The sequence below is a fragment of the Euprymna scolopes genome, chromosome 16 (assembly GCF_053919585.1).
Source record: "Euprymna scolopes isolate OS-2025 chromosome 16, ASM5391958v1, whole genome shotgun sequence".
NCBI classification, from domain to species: domain Eukaryota; kingdom Metazoa; phylum Mollusca; class Cephalopoda; order Sepiida; family Sepiolidae; genus Euprymna; species Euprymna scolopes.
Window position 1 is genome coordinate 46,314,798 of NC_136497.1, and position 13,058 is coordinate 46,327,855.

Sequence of the window (13,058 nt, forward strand, 5' to 3'; positions counted from 1 at the left end):
TGACATTATTAATGTGATTAAAACCCGAAGATGCCTTACCTTGGAAAACTGCAGTCTTTTGCTTGATCTTGATTTTTTGTCGAGTAATATCACACACTCTTTCATGGGGACTTCTGGGAGGGAAGCATGTGTACTTGAACCGGAATTCTAGTTCATGAATCTTCAGCAAGTTTTTATTTTATTCATGATTTTTATCTTTATATCTATCCATTTTTTTAAATTTTGCTTTTTTTTTCTCTTTCGCCATCTTTTCAGTATGTTAGGAATGATTTTAATTTGTATTGCTTTTTTTTCATTTAATTTTAATTTTTATTTATATTGTAAGAATAATGATCGTTTATCTTCAGCAGTTTCGAAATGTCTTCTTTTTCTCGTCGTCGTTCTTTTTTATTCTTCGTTTCGTTACTCCTTCTTTCGCGTTCTTGTTTTTGTATTTTTTGTAGGTCTTCTCTTTTTTATGCAAGGACTTTTTTGAAAAAAAAAAGTAGCTTTTAATTTTTTTTTCTTTAAAAAAATGGACGTCTCTGCTTTCAAAGTAGTACATCAATCTCCGCCAGCCTCATCACGAGGACAACTTCATCTCCCTTGCATCCTGTGAAAAGAAAAAAAAAGAATTATAAAAATGATGAAATATCATGTGATGTTAACTGGGAAACACGTCATAATTAGCAGCAGCTAAGAACAACAAAGGAATATTTTTTTCCAAAAATTGCATTTGTAATAATAATAATAATAATAATAATAATAATAATAATAATAATAATAATAATAATAATCGGACGATAATTGTAATTATAATTAATTTAGGATGATGATAAAGATACTGACATTGGTGTTAAAACGAAATAAGATCTATAATCAAACGTTAGCGTTTCCAACATGGCGTCCATGCAATAAGTATAAAAAAACACGAAATTATTAATATTAGGCATTACAACTACGGCATATCAGCACCTATTTTAATTATAACCAAACAGCGAAGAAATATATATATATATATATATATATATATATATATATATATATATATATAACGATTCATTTTTACGCTTGCTTAGACAAATGACACTATTTGTCTCTACTTTTTCCTTATTGTATGGTAGGTGCTCGACTGAGCTCCTATTCTGTCCCCGTATATTTGCAGTAAAAACCGGGCAAGCTTCTATCACAGTAAATAATTTTCTTTTCTTCTCATGTATAACTGGAGCGAAAAGAAGCATTCATAAGCAGAGTTTCTAGCTGAGAACTATTTGGCTATTTTCCAGCTGACTACTACGCGGACGTTTTCAAATCCAATGTTATCGAATAGTTGTTGACTTATTCTTTCTAATAATTAAAACCTACTTTCAACCACGTTTTCGGTCTTCAGGATCTCTGCCTCATTAAAGAATCGATAAACGGATTAACCTTTATTATTGAGTCGCCGTCACCTCCTTATGAACGTTGAATCATTGGTACAAAAACGTTCGTTTGGTTTGAATGCCTTACGAAATATGTACCTCCGTATTTACAGTATGATGCTGAATCAAGGAAATACTTATTACGTTTCGGAATTTTTAAGTTGAGAATTTGTTATTGCTATGATTGTGATTCCTCGGATACTGTTCTTATATTGAATGTTATTTTCATAGCGTTTCGGTCGATGTAACTCCCGACCTTTTAAAGGTGTGTCTTGTCGACCTCGGAAATCTTTCTGTCGAACTTGGGAATCTGGATGGAATTCCGAACGGAACTCTTTATTTACTTCAGAATTGCGAATTACTTAGGAACTATATACAGTCATTTCTGACGGAACAAGTGCATTCACCCCGTGACATAAATAAAACGTTTCGTTGGAAATTTTCTCCAGATTCCTGAGTGCGACAAGATAAACCCGAAGAAAAACAATAAAAACTTTGCCGTTACATAACCGGAACGATATGAAAATGATATGAAACATGAGAACAGTAGTCCGAAGAATCCAAATAATACGAAGAAAGCACATATTGCCTACGTGTACTTTTCTTCGATTTAATAAATAAAAAGTTATTATTTTATTAATAGCCAAAGAAAATATGTGGGGTTATATTCCGTTTCTCTTTTAAACGGAGTCGAGGAAATAGGATTTAAATTCAGTATATGTGATTTCATAGTTTGTAACGGTAATCGTGACAAAAATCACTCACAAGAACAAAAAAAAAAAAGAAAAAAAGAATTTAATTTTCTAAGAACAACAGTAGAAGAGGATAATTTTCTAATTCGTTGCATCTTCGACACGTGTTGTCTGTCAAACCATGACCCTCCATGTTGGAGAGCGATATTAACATTGCTCTGACTTCCGACTTTTGCTGCAACACTCTGGAAATGTGTCTGCAAACTTGAAGTAATGTATGCATATTAACTTTTCCAGAGGACAAGAGAAATAAAGTAAAGAGAAGACACACACATGTATAGAGGGAGAGGGCAAGATAGACAAAGGGTGAGATAAAAAGCATCTTAATCAATGGAATGTTTAAATGTAAGAAGAAAGATATTAGCTAAATAAGGTCGACATTAAAAAGCATTAGATCGTTTGTAGATTGTACCATATATATATATATACATATATATATATACATATATATATATGTGTGTGTGTGTGTGTGCGTGTGTGTGTGCGTGTGTGTGTGTGTGGGTGCAGCAAAAACGTACATATGTTGCAGACTAATATTTTGATAGAAGGACTAAGGCAAAAGAGCACTAAGCAGACCTCAACTCGAAGAAATCGGAGTGAACTGGGACATTCAAAACGCTTCTGTCCACCGAAACGCCATAAAATACAAATAGCTTTTACCAGAAAAAAGTAAATGGTAAGCGTTTGTTGCGATAACGCAAAGCTACTTGCTATAGTTAACGAATGAGCTAGAGAGCGCTTGAAATATCAAGAGCCTCTAGAGCAAATCACAGGTTATTATCAGTAAGGAATCGATGATGATGAATTTTGTAAGATCTCATAGTGAGTACATTATTAAGATGATGTTGACGATGATAATCAAATAATATTAAAACTAAAAACATATATAGATGATCCTTACTACTTGAACCCAATAAATTTCATAAACTGCAACCCTTTCGCCCCCCCCCAAATGATTGCTCAGAGTCGGCTGATGCTACACAAAATAGTTGTGGTGGATCAAAGAGAATAGAAAGACCGAAGATAGAGCACGTTATTCACACCTCCATTGCTAGAGTGAAGAAAATGCTATGAACGCCGGGTGATTTATTGCCACCTGAATTATAGATTAAACCAATGGTAATCGCTAGCTTTAAATCAATGAAAAGCGAATGTTGCAACAAGGCATATCCTCTTTAATTGTTATCAAAAATGGTGCAGAGTGTCGGAAGCCTGTAGGATTTTGCGTTTCCCTCAGACTTTGGGGTACACCACAGTTAAGTATCAGGAAACAATCACTGATGATATCCAATGTGAAGACAACAACAACAACAATAATAACAATAACAATAACAATAATAATAATCATACTAATTGTCATAACTCTCAAAATTTTACAATTCTCTCTTCCCTCGAAATGTGATCGTTATGATGTTATGTAGTAGGTCGAACACAAGATACCCCCTCTCCCCTCCAAGAACAAGATGAATTCCAGGTTAACAAGATCAACGACGCATGAAAATAAGGTATGTCCAAAATACGTGTATCACACACACGCGCGCTCGCTCGCGCGTATATGAATATTTAGACAATCATAGTATTGGAATATAATTAGACAATCATAGTATTGGAATATAATTAGACAATCATAGTATTGGAATATAATTAGACAATCATAGTATTGGAATATAATTAGACAGCAACAAAACAACTTACGGTTCAAATAGTGAAGAACCAATCGTAGACATTTAGTTATTCGTATACACATCAGGATGAAACCTTCGTCCTAAGTACAGGCATCGACATATGGCGCCATGGTACACGTTACGCAACAGACCTTCTTGGTACGCCCATCAGACAACAATTCAAGAAGAATGGAAGGACTAAGACTAGAATAAATTAATCAATATTCAACTGAAAGGTGCGGACAATATTGAGACACACATATGCACCAACGTGGAATCTACATTTGTAACAGCATCCATTAAACTAGAAAGTGCAGACTAAAATCAAATGATTATGTGCCTTAGACTAGCCGTACAACATTACGTTCGTTACTTTTATTTAATCTACTTGTGTACCTTGAATCAGAACGGCCCCTAATCAATCATGTCTCTTTCTGTATAGATGTAGCAGTCTTCTTGATAACTAACATTCAGCTCCATGCACTTGGAGATTTTTATGCACACCAAAATAGGTGTAGTGCTCAAAATTTTCTATATCCCATTCTCTTACACAGATATGCACGTTCCCGACCCGTCTTCCCGATTGAAAAATCAGCAATCCTTAATTCTAGATCTCTTCCTTTACGTAGTACTGGAAGATTGTGTGGAAAATGCCCCCCAGTCGACTCAAGAACGCCGATTACCTCGTTATATTGGTTGACAATACCCAAAGCTTATTTGACAATATGTTTCTAAAATGTTGATTGAGAAGTAATCAGAGAACACTTCAGAGATGCCGATGGAAAATATATTTACTCTTTCTGCCTATTCGTGTAGCAATGAGATAACAGCATTATTATAGCAAGCCCCGCTCTCCCCTAGTCTTCACTTCAACTTGCAGCTGTCATTGTGCAAAGGCAGCATGGATTCTGTGATTCGTTAATCTTGAGTGGGGATGACCTATCACTTTCATTTTTAAATATGGAGCATACTGATGAAGTTTTGCAGGGTGTTGGGAAGCATTTCTCGTTAAGAAGAACGCTTACAGAGATTTGTAAGTATAGGAGCTAGTTGTGGTTTAAACTGTTTCAGCTCTATATTAGCCAAGGTCCTCAAGCATGTTGAAATACTACATTCGAATTATCCTAATTCAAAATTCATTTATTTAATCCGTCCTCCCTTACTGTCTCAAACATATCCTTCCAAAAGAAGGTAGCATAACCTTTCACGGTTTACAATGTTTACCTACTTGAAATGTTTAAGATTTCTTGAATTGCGACTTTGATATTTACTTATTTTTTAAAACAACATTGCAATGTTCTATTTAATACACACTTTGTCAGCAAACGTTCACCTTTCGCGAAGAATAAAAGAATATAGAAATAAACGATATATATTTCAAACCGACATTAACAATGACCTAAATTATTTCTATTTTTTCCTGCCCGACAAAATCAGAGATTGTGCGCACGTCATCAATAAAGTATACCACGTTTTTCTTATATAAAACATTTAATTAAAATTCGTTGACTTTATTATACACATATATAGTCTATTTTCATTTCATACGAGCCAATTTTTTCGACGTCAACAGACCCAAAAAATGAAAGAAAAACGCAATAACTTTTTATTGTGCTGTTAAAGATTCAGACCCGTCAGTACTAGATAGGCAGAACATTTAATAACTCACAAATTTCTTCCCGTCTGAAAATATTTACATTAGCACTTCAGTTTTGAATACTATTCGTACAACTCCATATTATTTAATGTAATAAGTCAATTTTACAAATATAGAACAGCAAAATTACTCGCTAGCAATTGAACATATCATCACCGTTTGATTTTCACGACATTAGTAAGTTTGTTTGATTGTATTTTGTTGCACGAATACATTCACCCCTTTAGAATTTTTAATGGCTTTCATTCAAAAAATTATTCACAAGCTATTTTCTAAACTTAGGTCTTCTGCTTCAATAAAAAAAACATCATTATTTAGGAATCTATATCTGACATGGAAGGGAAAGTTTCTTTTTAGATTTCTATACTTTTACATAATAATTTAGAAATTCCGTAAAAAATTAATTAAACTTGAATTTTTAATCTAAAATACCACTGTGCGTAGAATGCAGAAGTAGCAAAATCTATACGTTATTAAAACAAATAAATAGCAAAGTACTAATTTCTCTCGAATATATACATACGGCAAACAATTAAAAACATCCCTCTTATAAAGTCAAATCTACATGTCCAAAAGATAGAAAAAAAAACTTCAATACCGTCCGATTTTCATGTGATTATCAGGGAAGATTTTCTTTTGCCTTTATTTAGCGAACCAAACGTTTTTACTACGTTTGTGTTATCATTACGAGAGAAAAAATATTCACACCCATACAGTCGACAAAGGGGAATTTAAACCGTTTTATCAATGTGATAAGTCACATGATTTGAGCTCTTACTCATGTGCAATACACAGACGAGTTCCTGTCTCAACGTTCAAATCACATTTTGACAACAATCGCCAGGCTTTCCCCTTGTCCACTGCTTCTGGTAGATCTCTATTGAACTGGTCATGCATTTTCTTCACACTCCACTTGTGTTATTTTTTTTTGTTTCATTCATTCCTTAAATTCCGTGCTTCTTACTAGTTCGCTGTCTCGCAATTTTTTCCGATTTTGACACGCCCTTCACAAGGTGGTCCCCCCTCGTCAATCTTTCACGAAAAACACCCGTCTAGCTGAATCCACTGTCAAAAATTTTCCCCACTCTTTATCTGTGTCTAAGTCAAAACGTGGATTCCATGAACAAAGCTTCTTTCTTAGAACTGCGCGCCTGTGGAACTCTGTTCCGTCTGCCTGCTTCCCACCTGACTACAACTTGGATGTGTTCAAGTCCAACGTTAACAAATTCCTAATGAACCGCCCCCTTAAGTAAACACTTCATCAAATCTCCACACTAACGTAATGTACTTGCAATAACCCTTATCCCTGAGTGGCTTCCGGCCTTGATAAGTGGTGACCACTGTGTAAAAAAAAGAAGCTTTTTCTTACAGTTGTAGACCTAAACGTTTAGACTACTTTCTTGTTTTTTTACACATCGTTATAAATTATTAGTCTTCGTCCTCCCTCTTTTCTTTTCACATATATCCTACTGACATCAATATTTGGGTGAAGAGCCCCATTCATTGTCATCGTTTCCTTGTCTCACTGTCGATGTCTTCTAGCTCATTTCCTTTCCATTGAATAACCCTCGCCCCATATCTAAATATATCTACTGCCCATGTGTTTACAGCGGATATTTTATTTTTCCCATTCATTCTTGACCGAAGAAACAACCCTAGTCTTCTCTTGTATTCTTTCTCATTATTTCCTTTATTTCAGCTTTTTATTTTAATTTATATAATTCCATAATTCATTATTATTATTATTATTATTATTATTATTATTATTATTATTATTATTATTATGTCGTTGTTGTTTTGGAATCATTATTTGGTTGCTATCGCCTATTTGATTTGCATAAGAATTTATTGTTTAAAATGCATTTCCAGACATAGGAAACATAATTAGGGGAAGATATGCAGCTTATATATCGTCTTCAACGCATGCGCAGACGAAAACTTAATGCAAGATGAATTTGCAAATGGCGAATAGTGAAGAGAGGTGGCGGGGACATAACGGAAAATAAAACACGTGCGCGTCGAAATCTGAAGATAAAGAAATCAAATCTAAATTGAATAGAAATTATCTACGAAGCATTCCGGTACCAGTGGTAGGAGTTTCTTATAAGTATAAAAATACAAGAATATGTATATATATTTATTTGTTCGATGTATACATACACGCGCGCTCTCATATATGAAACTACACACACACACACACACACACACACACACACACACACACACACACGCGCACACACACACACACACACACACACACACACACACACACACACACACACACATATATATATATATATATATATGTATGTATCGAAGTTGAAATTTTATTTTTCCTTAAGAATTTAATCTGGAAATATCACTTCAATCCAATGGTACAAATAGGAAAGTATCTGCATATATATCTATCTCTCTATCTATCTATCTATCTATGTATCTATCTATCTATCTGTATATATCTATCTATATATCTATAAAAGTGAACGTGTCTGTCTGTCTGTCTCTCTGTGTGTCTGTGTGTCTGTCTGTCTGTGTACATTTCCCTACGCAATAACTCTGTCAACTTTTAGTCTATAGACTCGAAATTTGAAATACCGGGTACTGAGATTTGGGAAAATCGATGTGACGGGTGTCAGCCAGAGATTTGGCTGTTAAGGGGTCAAATTTCAACGATTTGACCTTTAAGAACTCTACCAAACTCCTCCGAGAATTTTGGGTCTAGACACTTGAAATTTTAGATATAGGTTCCTTGAACCTGGATCTAACTTAATAAAGTGATTTGAGCCCGAAACTATAAATTTTAAGGGGTCATAATAGGGGTCAAATTACTCTTTTTTTTTTTTTTGCTCAGCATACACCTCCAAACACCCGGGCAACGCCGGGCTGAAATGCTAGTATATCTATAAAAATGAACGTGTCTGTCTATGTGTGTGTGTGTGTGCATTTCCCTACGAAATAACTCTGTCAATTTTCAGTCTACAGACTCTAAATTTGATGTACAGGGTACTGAGATTTGGGAAAACCTTTGTGATTGGTTTTCGGCCATAAATTTAGCTGTTAGGAGGTCATAGTTCAACGATTTGACCTTTGAGAACTCTACCAAACTTCTCCGATAATTTTGGGTCTAAACACTTCAAAATTTAGATAAACTTTCCTTGGACATGGATCTAACTTAATAACTTAATTTGAGCCCAAAACAATACATTTTAAGGGGTCATAATAAGGGTCAAAGTTTAAAAAGTTGACCTTTTTTTTTTCTTAGAATACACCTCCGAACACCCGGGCAACGCCGGGCACCCATTCTTGTATATCTATAAAAGTGAACGTGTCTGTGTGTTTGTGTGTGTATGTGTACATTTCCCTACGCAATAACTCGGTCAATTTTAAGTCTACAGCTTCGAAATTTGATATTCAGGGTACTGAGATTTGGAAAAATCAATGTGATCGGTTTTCGGCAAGAAATTTGGCTGTTAAGGGGTCAAAGTACAACAATTTGACCTTTGATAACTCTTTCAAATTCCTCCAAGAATTATGGGTCTAAACACTTGAAATTTTAGTTATAGGTTCCTTGGACATGGATCTAATTGAATAACTCGATTTGAGCCCAAAACAATAAAGGTTAAGGTGTCATAATATGGGTCAAAGTTAAAAAAGTTTTTTTCCCCGTTCTTTTCTTCCTTCGCGGTAAGGGTTCGAGTCTGCCTTTCTATTACCACTTTTTTTTTTCTTTTTTGGTCAACAGACACATAGAAACACCCGGGCAACGCCGGGCTGAAATGCTAGTATATATATATATATATATATATATATATATATATATATATATATATATATATATATATAGAGAGAGAGAGAGAGAGAGAGAGAGAGAGAGAGAGAATTATTTCATTTAATAACATAAATTAATATACAAATACATAATTTATACGTAATATTTTAGTATTTACTTCAACAGTACTCGATACATATGTAGAGTTCGGTAGTAAGTTATGAAAAAATATATATTAATTAAGCTACACAGAATATTGCGCGTTTCATTCTCATGAGATATCGTTAGACATAAGCCTAAGGAATTCTTACGTGAATGAAACGCAGAATATTCTCACGAGAATGAAATGCGGAATATTCTGTGTAGCTTAATTGTCATATATATGTTCATAACTTACTTTCTCTCTCTCTCTCTCTCTCTCTCTCTCTCTCTCTTTATATATATATATATATATAAATATATATATATATATATATATATATATATATAGAGAGAGAGAGAGAGAGAGAGAGAGAGAGAATTATACACAAAAATAAAAGAACATTGCTCTTTATTGGAAACTGACGAACGACTGAATAAATTGAATGTTTAATAATGTTAAGAAATCGAGACATTTAGTCGTTTTTCACGTTTACCAAATTCGGCATAAATCAAAGATAGTTTTATACGCCGTAAACCTCTTAAACCTAATCTTAAACTCAGAACTCAAAACAATTTCTCTACTTCTCTTTTCGGGAGCTAAAGAAAAGAACTGAGGTTATGATGAAAAGAAAGGGAAGAATGAAGCAATCGGAAGGAAGTCGATGTTGTTATTTTCTGCGATATGATTTTTAATATCGTTTCATTTTAATGTTATTTCGTTTCCGATTTCGATTTCTTTTTTTTTTTTACTGTCGTGTTTTTTTTTTGTTTTGTTTTTTTTCGCAGGAAAGGAGTCTTTATGCAAATGCATGAATGAAAAACGTAAGCGGCAAATGAAATGCACAAAAGAAAGAGAGGGAGAAGGAAGAGTAAAAGGGCGAAAAGAATATTAAAAAAAGCAATGTCTATTTGTCAAGCAGATTAAACGTGGCAGGACCAGATTGAAAAAGAGATTTCAAGTTCAAGTTTTGATGAAAATGGCGGAAATGGAATGCAAAATACACGGATAGGATAAAAGAACATGCAACGGACAAAAGACTTGGACGAACTGTCTTAACAATATTCATATCTGTATGTAAATAAAGTGATATGTGTGCTTCTGTCTACATTTGTGTGTGCGTGTATATATATATATATATATATACATATATATATACTTATAAATTTATATATATATATATACAGATGTTAATATATATACATATATATATATACACTTATAAATTTATATATATATATGCAGATGTTAATATATATATATATATATATATATATATATATATATATATATATATATATATATATATATACAATAGCATGGGTGCCCAATGGTGCCCGGGTGTTTGGAGGTGCGTGTTGGGGGGAAAAAGTGGTAGTTGGGAGGCAGGCTCGAACCCGTACCGCGAAGGAGAAAGAGAACTGGTAAAAAAAAAGTGCCGTCTTTGCTGTTACGACCACCGCCAAACCGGAAGTGACGTAGGTTTAAATTAAGGCCAGACAATCGAAAAGATGGGATGACGTTCGAAAATATCGGTGAAAAAAGCGACCCCTTCCTGTTGAAAAGTGTCCAGTTGAGTGTTAAGAAATGAATGTTTTTAGCCAATGTTTCGTTATTTGTCGTCTGAAGATTCGGGCTTTAAAACGATATCGATCTTGTGAAAATCCATCGCCTACGTGGAAAGTTTTAGGCAAACATGCAAAAATACATACATACATACATACATACATTTATATATTGTTAACTTAAAATTTTCGACCCAAACCGATAAAAAAGAAATCTGAATACCCTTTATGTAAAATTTCAAATGTCTAGACCAGAAATTGTCTGAGTAATTTGGTAGAGACCGCAGAGGTCAATTCTTTTTTAACTTTGACCCCTATTATGACCCCTTAACATTTATTGTTTTGGTCTCAAATAAAGTAATTAAGTTAGATCCATGTGTGAGGAACCTATATCTAAAAATTCTAGTATTTAGACCCAAATAAAAAAATAGAAAATTATGGAGAAAAAGAGAGAGAGCGCACAAGAACAAAAAAGAGTCACAGACTACAATATATATATATATATATATATATATATATATATATATATATATATATATATACTGGCACCCAGTGTAGACACAAAATAGTCCGAGGAGTTTGGTAGAGTTCTCAAAGGTCAAATCGTTGAACTTTGACCCCTTAATCTTTTAATTTCTGGCCAAAAGCCGATGAAATCGATTTTTCCACAAATTGAGTTATTGTGTAGGGAAATGCATGCAGACACACACACAGACACAGACACGCACACAGACAGACACTTTTACTTTTATATATATATATATATATATATATATATGTATGTACACATTACTTACTCAGGAAACACTTTTTAATATATTTTCACACAAAGAGTTTTATTTGGATAAAATTGTTTCTGCCAATAACAAGAACGAAACATTGGAAATGACAGAAGTTGGAGGACAGTGCACGAGATTTCATACACTTTGTCACAGGAAAATACCTGAAAGGCCCTTGTTTACTGTTTTCGGTAGTCACAAATAATGGGATTAGAAATGAACTAACACTTTCTCAGGGCTAGAAGATAAAGTCGGGGTGAGTTGAACTCATATTAAAGCATATTGTAATACCTAATAGAGCAGGGTAGCTTGTAACCTAGTGTCACTCTGCATCGGATTGATTGTTATGGATGTACCTTTCGACTGGCATGATGGAGAAAAAATGAATGCACGTTATCCATGAATTAAATACAGTCGTGATACTGCATAGATCTTCTTAAAACGTACGAAGTATTCCCGAACTTATGCCATGGAAAATTTTATTGCTAGAACAATATCCTTGCTAGAAGACTGAAATTTGAACGTGGTTCCTTTTGTTGAAAGCTTCCTATACATACAATCTATAATTATTGAACATCTTTAGTTTATAGAACAAAGGTTATCACCAAAAGTTGGCTTTCATCTTTTTCTTTCAATCTAAACCTTGACCTAGATATTTTAAAAAAGTTCTAAGTCACTTATATTTTGACCATGTTTGGTTACTATTTATCGTGAGAAATTGATGTTACACTAAACACAAAAATAGTCTTTTATGGGGTACAGTTAACAAAAATTGGTGGGGAAAAGATTTTAGCATCGATTGTACTCAGTCGAGCCACCATATTTTAATGGGCAAACATTTTGATGAGATTTTATTCACGAATTTCATGCTTAAAATATAATAATGAAAAACTTACTCCGATTTAAACTTACGATTCAACCAACTCCACTAAATGACTTTTAAGCCACAACATAGTGATCAAGTCCCCCAGGGTAAAATATTCATCCGTTTTGAACTGTATGTATAATAAATAATACAATCAGTAAACCTATGATGAAATACTACAGATAAAAAGAACATGTTTTTCTTGCGTTTGGTAACATTTATTTACTTTACTTTTGTTTTCATTATTTTATTTTATTTGTTTAGTGAACTATACTGCACAATTGATTTAAAACATAACCGTGTCTTTGGTAGAGGAACAAAAATGGGTTGATATACAAAGAAAAAGACGTACAGCACGTGTTGTTTTCACAATTGTTCATCTGGAATTAAGTGTTAGCTCGCGCATGGATCGTCCGATGTTCAGCCCAGTCTCGTTCATAGTTATTGAATATTCCAGATCTAATATGC

The 13,058-nt window shown here is 33.7% G+C and overlaps 1 long non-coding RNA gene across 4 annotated transcripts in view; it reads right to left on the bottom strand.

The window, feature by feature from the left end:
- Positions 1 to 285: 285 nt before the first annotated feature.
- The window catches only part of LOC145295934 (uncharacterized), an 87,810-nt gene continuing 75,037 nt past the window's right edge, over positions 286 to 13,058 (bottom strand). For 3 of the 4 annotated variants that reach the window (XR_013869917.1, XR_013869919.1, XR_013869918.1), the window contains one exon: positions 286 to 592. This is a non-coding gene — a long non-coding RNA (uncharacterized LOC145295934). The remainder of the gene's footprint in view (positions 593 to 13,058) is intronic. The other variant, XR_013869916.1, reaches the window with a different exon arrangement.